The sequence below is a fragment of the Lagenorhynchus albirostris genome, chromosome 7 (assembly GCF_949774975.1).
Source record: "Lagenorhynchus albirostris chromosome 7, mLagAlb1.1, whole genome shotgun sequence".
NCBI lineage: Eukaryota > Metazoa > Chordata > Mammalia > Artiodactyla > Delphinidae > Lagenorhynchus > Lagenorhynchus albirostris.
The window spans coordinates 89,580,209-89,590,999 of NC_083101.1; positions in this window are offsets into that span (position 1 = coordinate 89,580,209).

The following is a 10,791-nucleotide window of genomic DNA, read 5'->3' on the forward strand; positions in this document are numbered from 1 at the left end:
CAATGGTGTATGTTTGGGTTGTTTCTGTTTTTTGGCTATCATGAACATTCGTGTACACGTTTTTGTATATATCTAAGTGGAGTTGCTGGGTCGTAAGGTAATTCTGTGTTAACTGTTTGAGGAACCACCAAACTGTTCTCCACAGTGGCTGCACCATTTTACTTTCCCACCGGCAGTGTATGAGGGCTCCAATTTCTCCACATCCTTACCAACACTTATTTTCCATTTTTTCTATTCTAACCATCCCAATGGGTGTGAGGTGGTATCTCACTGTAGTTTTGATTAACATTTGTGATGTTGAGCATACTTTCATGTGCTTACTGACCGTTTGCATATCTTCTTGGGAGGAATGTCTATTCAAGTCCTTTGCCCTTTTTTTTTTTTTTTTTTTGCGGTACGCGGGCCTCTCACTGTTGTGGCCTCTCCCGTTGCGGAGCACAGGCTCCGGACGCGCAGGCTCAGCGGCCATGGCTCACGGGCCCAGCCGCTCCGCGGCATGTGGGATCTTCCCGGACCTGGGCACGAACCTGTGTCCCCTGCATCGGCAGGCGGACTCTCAACCACTGCGCCACCAGGGAAGCCCCCCCTCTGACCATTTTTGAATCGAGTTGTTTGTCTTTTTGTGGTTGAGTTTTAGGAGGTCTCTACATATTCTGGACACTAGACCCTTGTCAGATCTGTGAATTGCCAATATTTTCTCCCATTCTGTGGGTGGTCTTTTCACTCCCTTAATAGTGTCCTTTGATTCCAAAAGTGTTTAATTTTGATGAAGTGTATCTGTTTTTCCCTTGGTTGCCTGTGCCCAACAAAACCTTTGACTAAATTCTCCACGCTCCTTAGACAAAGTCCCGTGCCCTCTCCCTGCTCAGTCTCCCGGACAGCAGGTCTGTTCTCAGACCCTGGTGCGCTGCGCCCCCTGGTGGCGCCTGGCCATTCAGGACACGTGGGCGATCCAGGCAGCAAGGCACAATCAGGCTCTGAGGGCATCAACGTTAGATGTGACAAAGCAACATCTGTGCTCAAGGCTACTTTCTTCCTCTGGGAAGAGAGAAAGAGGAAAACATTGCCGCTTCCCAGTCCCAGACACAGCTGACCACTGGCCATCTCTCTTTGTATCCTGCCCACTATACTGTGAGGTGAAGATTCAAGTCCCCACTCTACAGAGGAGGAAGCTGAGGTTTGGGGAAGTGCAGTAAGTGCCCAAGGTCCAGAGTTACTGATGGAGCTTCAGGGACGAGCTCTTCCATTTATTCTTTCAACAAACATTTGTGAGGATGTATCCCCACAAAGACCCCAGCTGAGCCCTGACCAACTCAGTCAGGGACAGACTTAACAGGATTGATGCCATTGGGAACTTCAGGCCAGGACCCCAAGGATCCTGGCCTGGGGTCTGGGGTCAGCGTTTGGTGGGGAGCGTGGAAGAAGGGATGTCATTGTTCCGGGGCTGGCAGCCCAGAGCTGAATGCTGACTGAAGAAAGCCTGGGAGGGAGATGTCCGAGGCCTCATTGGTCCTGCTCCTGCTGTGAGTGGAACCCATTGCCCATGGAGCTCCCGAGTCCCCCGAGAGCCAGCCAGGTGGGCCCCATCACCCGACAGAAAAGTCAAGAAAAAGTGCAAAGTGCAGGATGGTGAGAACGCGGCCCTGCCCTCATCTGTGTGTATGGACAAAGAACCTTGGTCTGTGTCTGCTTCACTCCTTCCCAACAAGAGATTCCAGAAGGAAACCCAAGACCCAAAGGCAGTGGTTTCCTGGGTGTGGGTACACTGAGCAGGTGGAGGCAGGCATGAGGGGAGGCCTTCTTAAAGTGCCTGAGTCACCTGAATATGACTTTTCAAAAAATAAATTAAAAATAAAAAAGAATGATCAAAGTGTCCTAGAATTGATTGAGGTGGTAGATACACAATTCTGAATATACTAAAACCACTTTAAGTGGATAAAATGTATGGGGTGTGGATGCTTTCTCAAGCAAGCTGTTAAAAAGGGGGAAATTTTCTGTGGTCCTGAATGTTCTCCGTGAAATGGTGGGAAGGACGGCACGAGTAGGGCTTCCACTGGCACAGACGGGCTGGGACACCTCCATGCATAGATGTATTTGCAGGCTCAGGACCGCCAAGGGGTGGCTGAAACACAGATTCCTGGCTCTCTCCCAGACCATCCAACTCAGCAAATCTGGAACAGGGGCCTAAGAATCTGCATTTCTGAAGTTTCCTGATGATGCTGGGCTGGTCCTGGGACCCACTTTGAGAATTGTTGGCCCAGACAACTTCTGGTAGCACTGGGTACTTCTGGGGGCAGGTGTGAGAGGGAGAGGTTTCACCACACACCGTTTTGAATCTCATACTGTGGGATCAGGCTACTTAACAAAAAATACATAAATAAGATTTAAACTTAAACAATAGTTAGAACTTAGCAGAATTAGGTGTGTGTTGGGCTTCTCTAGTGGTGCAGTGGTTGAATCCACCTGCCAGTGCTGGGGACACAGGTTTCAGCCCTGGTCCAGGAAGATCCCACATGTCGCGGAGCAACTAAGCCCATGCGCCACAACTACTGAGCCTGCGCTCTAGGGCCCGTGAGCCACAACTACTGAGCCTGCGTGCCACAACTGTGAAGCCCCTGCGCCTTGAGCCCGTACTCCGAAACAAAGAGAAGCCACCGCAATGAGAAGCCCGGGCACTGTAACGAAGAGTAGCCCCCACTCGCCACAACTAGAGAAAGCCCGCGGGCAGCAACAAAAACCCAACACAGCCAAAAATAAAATAAATAAATGTATCCAAAAAAAACCCCATTCTAACTTTAAAAAAAAAAAACGAATTAGGTGTGTATAGCAGAGATGGCTAAGTGCACTCCACTATCCTTTCTCTTCCTCTATCATAGAAACTTTAGTTGGGAGCATGGATGGATACCTGGAACAGAAAGTACATCTCCCTGATTCCCTTCCATCTAGGTATAGCCACGTGGCTAAGTTCTGACCATAGATGTGAGTGGAAGTATCCAGAAACTTCTAAGAAGTGTCTTAGAGAGTTCCCTCGTGGTCTAGTGGTTAGGCCTCAGCACTTTCACTGCCGTGGCCCTGGGTTCAGTCCCTGGTCAGGGAACTAAGATCCCGCAAGACGCACAGTGTGGCCAAAAAAAAAAAGGAAGTGTTTTAGAGTGGAGGATGCACACTTCTTCCTCTCTTCCTCCTTCCTGCTGGATAGATGCAAGCATGATGGCTGGAATTCAAGCAGCTATTTCGGCCACAAGGTGGAGACTACGTACTGAGATGAGCAGAACAGGAAGTTAGGAGGAAACTGGGTTTCTCACAGCATGGAACTGCCACACCAGGCTCATCCTGCTTGCCTTGGGACATCCTCTACATGATAAGAAAGAACATCTTTCTTGCTTAAGCAACTGGTATGTTGGGGTTTGTGTTACTCATAGTCACACTTGCCCCAAGCACATAAAGTAACTGGCACAGCATCTGGCCCATCACAAGCATCCCAGCTGAGGATCCTACCCAGTCACACATGTATGACGGGAGTGGAGTAGAAATGAACCCAGGCCTGTAAGCCTGGGAGGGAAGCTGACACAAAGAAGACCACGAAATTCCACTGCCCCACCCCAGCCCTGGCCCAGCTATTGGTCATTGGTCCTTGGTCTCTGAAGGCCAACACCTAACAAAACGACATGTGTTAAGCCACATGTTTTTCTGACTGTACGTTTTGCCAATTCAATTAGATTTTCCTCTTGTTGATACTGGAGTGAGTCTTCATTTCCTGACCATCTGCTGTTTGGGTGGCAGGAAAGTCCTCTGAGTGCTAGAGGAGAAGCCCAGATTGAACGTGCTCCACGGACGCCCCAGGAGCAGAGGGACTGATGGCAGTGTTCCCGGGGAGGTCCCGACAGCCGCACCACACACAGGGAAGCTCAGGCGCTGCAGCCCCCAGTCCGAGCCTGCGTGGAGTTCTTCCCACTCCAGACGCTCGTAATATTATTCAGTTTAAAAAGGAAGGAAATTCTGATACATGATGCAGCATGGTTGAACCTTGAGGATTATGCTAAGTGAAATAAGCCAGTCATAAAAAGGACAGATACTGTATGATTCCATGTGTATGAAGCATCTACAGTCATCACATTATAAAAACAAAAAGTAGAATGTGGGGTGCCAGGGGCTGGGGGAAAGGGAATGGAGAGTTAGTGTTTAATGGGGACAGTTTCTGTCTGGAATGATGAAAAAGGTCTAGAGATCTTTTGTACAGCAATGTGAATACACTTAACACTACTGAACTGCACACTTAAAAATGATTAAGTGGGGGCTTCCCTGGTGGCACAGTGGTTGAGAGTCTGCCTGCCGATGCAGGGGACGCGGGTTCGTGCCCCGGTCCGGTAGGATCCAGCATGCCGCGGAGCGGCTGGGCCCGTGAGCTATGGCCGCTGAGCCTGCGCGTCTGGAGCCTGTGCTCTGCAACGGGAGGGGCCACAGCAGTGAGAGGCCCGCGTATTGCAAAAAAAAAAAAAAAGATTAAGTGGTTAAAAAAAAGATTACCTACCTGTATCTATATTGATAGATCTCTTGTATCTCATTGGTCACAGACCTTCTTGGAGAGTATCTCTGTGACTGTGTCAATCTGTGTCCAGTCAGAGGGTAGGGACCACACAGTGACCTGAACAGGATGTCTAATAGGCCCAGTTGGTAAGCACTGATGAGACATAAAAGAAAGCTCCAGGGAACCCAGGGCTGAGGGACGGCACTGGCGGAGGCCAGCTTGGAAGGAGCTAGGCCTCAATGGAGAAGGCATGCCTGAGCCCACTAGGTGTCAGGGAAACCTGCTGGTTTGTGTGGGCCAGGCCGGTCTGCAGCCACCATGGCGGAGGCGCTGTGCCTGGTGGCCAGGTACATAGCAAGCTCAGGGCATCAGGATGCAGGTGGGGGCTGAGAGGCGGAAAGCTGAATCTAGAGGCCTTGGAAAGGTAATCACCAGGGTGGGGCTGCAAGGTCACAAGGGAATGTCATTTGGGGTGCATGGCTGGGCACCAAATGTGCTGACCCCCACACCTCAGACCCCCAGGCATCAGAGCCTCCTCTCCCTTCCACCCCTCCAGTGTCCTGAACTGGGGGAGCCTGACATTTTGCTCACCAGGAAGGAGAAATGTCCAAGGGTATTTGGAGCTCAGGGGCGATGAACTGGTACACTGACCTTGGGAGAATAAGAGGCCTCCAGTACAGGATGCCAAAAGAAATAATTGGCAAAATAATATACAATTATTATTTTATCTGAATTTATCTGAATAAAATCTGATAAATTGGACTACATAAAATTGAAAACTTCTGCTTATCAAGGAATGGGCTGCTGATACACAAACAGTACTGGTGAATCTCAGAAATATTTGGTGAGTGAAAGAAGCCAGACATGTAATAAATGAATCCATTTATTTGTGGTTCCAGAACGGGCAAAGCGAATTAGAACAGTGGTGGCCTCTGCAGTGGGGGGGAGAGGGCTTGACTGCACAGGGGCCAGAGGAAACTTTCTCGGGGACAGCAGTGTTCTAAGACTTGATATTCGTGATGGTCCATCTAAACAGTTCTCAAAACACATCAGTCTGGACCTCCAAGATGAGTGCTTTCTTGGTGTATGTGAATTATAATTCACTGCTAACATCTAAAGCATATCTCACCCCGTCTAGCCCTGGCTGGGGAGGTAGCTCCAACACGGGCTCTCCCTGCAAAGTTCAGAGAAGCAAGACCAAGGCCTGAGGCCGCACGGCCCGAGGGCAGAGGCCAGCCTTTAGACGAGTGCGTCCCTCGGGTTCCCTCTGCCCTCCCCAGCCCACACCCCGGCGACTAACTTCTGCATCCAGGAGCTACCTGCACACCTCTGGCCACCCCAGCTGACACAGGGCGTTCCCTAAGGAGTGTGTGATGGACAGTGCACTCAGTGGGTGGTGGGCTGGGAGCAGAGGCCACCTTCGGTGGGGGGGTTCCTCGGTATCACTGGGGGGCTATGGGCATCATGGAGGCCTTGGACATCATGAAGGTCATGAACATCACAGGGGCCATGAGCATCACTGGGGACATGTACATCACAGGGGGTCATGGGCATAATGGGGACCATGGGGCCTGTGGGGGTCATGGACATCATAGGAGCCATAGGCATTTGGGACCATGGGCATCATGTGGGCCATAGATATTATGGGAGATATGGGCACCAAGGGGGCCAAGGACATCATGGGGTGTCATGGACATAATGGGAGGACATGGGCATCACAGGGACTGTGGGCATCATGGAGGAAACGGACATCATAGGGGGATATGAGCATCATGGGGGCCATCAGCCTCTGGGGCCAGTGAGGTGGGAGATGTCCCCAGCCTTAGGCTGGGCTCTCACTTTGGCCTGAGTGGGTGGTGCCCAGGAGCCCAGGGTTATCCCCACCCCATCCCTGGGGATGCAGAACCAGGACCCTGGCACTCTCTGAAGCATCCCTGATCCTACCTGGCCTGCGCCCTCTCCTGCATCCACTCCTGGGGAAGCTTAGGGAATGCTGGGAAGCTGTCATCTGAGAGGGGACAGTGAAGCCAATAGACGTGCCTTTGACTAGGGATCAAAAAGACCAGCAACACTTTTTAAGTTGTTTCTTTTAACGCTTTTGTCTGGTTATAAAATAATGTAGGAAGTATACACACAGAACTGTAACTGACAGAGGCAAGTCCTTTAAAAACAAAAGGCGTTTTTGTTATGCCATTTTTGTTATGGATGAAGAAAGAAGCCAGCGGGCTTACAAGGTGTCACATGCCCACTGGAGAAATCTTGGTAAGTCAGCAAAGGTGATTAGGAGGAAGACCTCATCCTACCACCCAGGGAAAACCATGGTTAACATTTCAGTGGTTTTTTTCTAAGGAAGTGTGTTTGTATCATTGAAATCACTTAATTTGGCGACCTCTCCCCATAACAGTATAGTGTCAGCCATAACAAGCTGCCCTGTAAGCATCTCTTGCAATGGTTACACGATATTCTATCACGGAGGGGCCACAGATTATCCTTTCCCTGGCAAACATTTAAGTTGCCTACAATTTTTCATTACTTCACATAATGCTATGGTGAATTATTCATACTGATTTTATCATATTAAACAATATCTCTTTAGAATAGATTCCCAGCAGCAAAGTTATTTGGGTCAGAGGATATAAATATTCTGAAGGCCCTTGATATACATTGCCAAATTGTTGTGTGGAAGAGTCAGTCACTGGGTTTGCAGATGCTTCTCGTGTAGCAACTGTGGAAATTTGTGTACATTCAGGGTTTGTTGTTCATTGTGAATCATGGTTTCAACATATAGGTCTTTAGCTCTGAGGCTATTTTTTAAAATATGTGGTAGCCGTTTATATTTCTTTTGATTCACTGGCAGAGACAATGCTCAGAGTTTGTCCAATTATTTTCTTGGCCCCATACATCTGGGTGTGATCACATGACTAATTCTCATGTGTGGGAGGAAGTGACCTGCTACTAGATTGAAATATGCTGGGTCCCTGGGCACCACTTGGTTGAAAAGCAGGAGAGCTCCCTTACCCACATCAGGTGTGTGAGAGTGAGAAATAAACCACTCTGTATTAGCCACTAAGATGCTGGGGTTTATCTGATACCACAGCAGAGTTTGGCCTCTCGACCAAAATACTCACACTTTTAGTTATCTATCACTTTGAAACAAATAAGTGGCTTTAAAAAATAATCATTTAGTGTCTCTAATAGTTTCTGTGGGTCAAAAATTCAGAAGTGTCTCTGCACAGTGGCTCTGGCTCAGGGCCTCTTATGAGGCTGCAGTCAGATGTCAACAGGGGCTATAGTGTCACCTGAAGATTTGAGTGGAGCTGGGGATGCACTTCCAAGGTGATTCACTCCCTCATGGCCAGCTGGTACCGGCCGCCATTGCTTGGAAGCTTCAGCTCCTCCCCACACTGGGCTCTCCTCAGTGCTGCTTGAGCATCCTCACAGTATGGCAGCTGGCTCCCACAGGGAGAGTGATCCAGGAGAGAAAGGCAGAAGCCACAGTGCCCTCTATGACCAAGCCACAGAAGTCACACACCATCACCTCTGCTGTAATTTATTGGCCATATACACTAGCTCTGATTTACTGTAAGAAGAGACTACAGAAGGGTGTGAAAATGAAAGCAAAGATTATTGTGGCTATTTTTTTTTTTTTTAATTTTTGGCTGCATTGGGTCTCCATTTTTGCACGCTGGCTTTCTCTAGTTGCAGGGAGAGGGGGCTACTCTTCGTTGCAGTGCACGGGCTTCTCGTTGTGGGGGCTTCTCTTATTGTGGAGCATGGGCTCTAGGAGCGCGGGCTTCAGTAGTTGTGGCTCATAAACTCTAGAGTGCAGGCTCAATAGTTGTGGCACACGGGCTTAGCTGCTCTGCAGCATGTGGGATCTTCCTGGACCAGGGCTCGAACACATGTCCCCTGCATTGGCAGGTGGATTCTTAACCACTGTGCTACGAGAGAAGTCCCTTGTGCCCATCTTGAGGCCAGCTATCTCACTCCCTAAATCTGCTTTAGAAATTTATTCTTTAAAAAAGTCATGCGTATGTGCAAAGATTTAGGTACCAGGAGAGGATGATCATCGCAGTATTGCTTTTAGAAGCAGAAGAAAAAGGTGGGGGGACATGAATTCCATAAAGTTGAATAAGGCATAATATGACATTAAAATAGAATCATATGCAGTCATATGTTGCAGAAGAATTTTTATGACATGGAAAGTTGTGTTTGTAACATAATTAAGCAACAAAATAAGTAGAATGATTCTGTTGTGTAAAGAACATGTCTTTATAAAAAAGCATAGAAAAGGTATGAAAGGCTAGAGGTCTGGGGTAATCTGGATTATAAATGGGCATGTATCCACACACCTCCCCTTCAAATGTGAGTGGAGGACACTCTCCCACCATGTTCATCTTGGGCTTGGCCAAATGGCTTGCTCTGGCAGCAGCATCAGTAGCCGATCCCAATCCTAAACCTTCAGAGGACTTGCATGCTCTTCTTGCCAATCTGGGAGCTCCGGACTCCCAACAGGAGAGGAGCATGCCGAGGAGCATGTCCCAGGAGAATGGGAGACATGTGGAGCACACCTGGACCACACCTGAAGCTGAGGCTGAGCCCCATCCAACCCACAGGTGCAAGAGCAAGACGTACACCCTCACCCTCCTACACCTCCTAGTATTCCCGATGGCTGTGACTGATGATACAACATCAAACTAGGAAAAGCTGTTATTCCTGCATGATAGAATCATTTTCTTTTTTTTCTCTTACCTTCATTTTCTAAATTTTCTGAAATGAACATAATATTATTATATTAACTAATTATATATTTTATTCAATATATTCATTATATATTACATTTTGTTATTTAATTATATTATTTATATACATTTTTATTGTTTATTTAAATGTTTTTATTATTTTATATAAAGAGTGTGTGCATGTGTGTGTATGTGTAAAACAAGGTTTTGGGACGTTTAAAAAGAAAACCTTGCCCTTAAGGCCACCCTGTCTCTCTGTTCCCTGCCTCCTGCAAATGCACGGTAACCAGCGATAATCACAATGAACATTTTGATATCCTGTCTTTTCTCTGAAGTTACATTGTAAACACTCTTTTTGTTACTATATGTCCTTCATGAGTAACATTTACAGTGATGACAGAATATCCCACCAAGTGAATGTAACAGCATTCTCATGTGTTTTACCTGCTGGAAATTTAAGTTACAGGCATAACTTGTTTTTACAGTGCTTTGCTTTATTGCACTTTGTAGATACTGCATTTTTCACAAATTGAAGGTTTGTGGCAACCCTGCATCAGATGATCGTTAGCATTTTTTAGCAATAAAGTATTTTAAAATTAAGGTATGCGCATTGTTTTTTTAGACATAATGCTATTGCACACTTAATAGACTACAGTATAGTATAAACATAGCTTTAATTTGCTCTGGGACACCAAAAAATTTGTGTGACTCACTCATTGAGATGTTCATTTTATTGCAGTGGTCTGGAACCAAAGCTGTAATATCTCCAAGGAGGTCTGTATTTCAGAATTGTCGTTTAGTGAATGTGTGACCATGAATATATTCATGCATGTGCATTGTGTTTTTCCCTTTGCTTCCCAAAGATAAAATCACAGACTTGAGACACACAGGAGGGGATGCATATTTTACTCCCTCTTGATATGTATTTAAAAGTTTGCCTTCCAGAAGAAATCAGCCAATGTACCTCTCCACCAGCTGTACTTACAGGTGTGCCGGCCTGCAGAAGACACCACAGATCACCCACTGCATGTCCCTCAGGAAATAAGACCTGATTTGATTCTAGAGTGTGGGGGGCAATTTGCCCATCCCACCCTGTATCTATGGGTAGCTAATGAGATGTAAGCAGAATTACTGAGTGAGTCATCTGGAAAGCTCCTTAAGAGGGGATAACTGGAAATGAGCCCTTTTTGCCCCCATGCCTGCTTTTTGTTATGATGGTTGGATCTCCAGCAGCCATCTTGGGCCATGAGGCTATTTTGAGGATGGAAGCTCCACACTATGCAAGACAGAAAAGAAAGAACCCCCAACTCCCTCCTGCTGAGCTGACGTTGCACTGTTGCATATCCCAGCTACTCTGTGGGTTTTGTGAAACTGTGTGAAGTCTCTATCTCATTGTATTATATGCAGGCAAGACTGAACTCTCCTACAGATATCTGGAGTAAGCTATGGTGTAGTTTTTTGGGGGGCACATAATAAGTACGTTACAGCAGAAAAAATAATAATAATAATACTGTGGAGGAG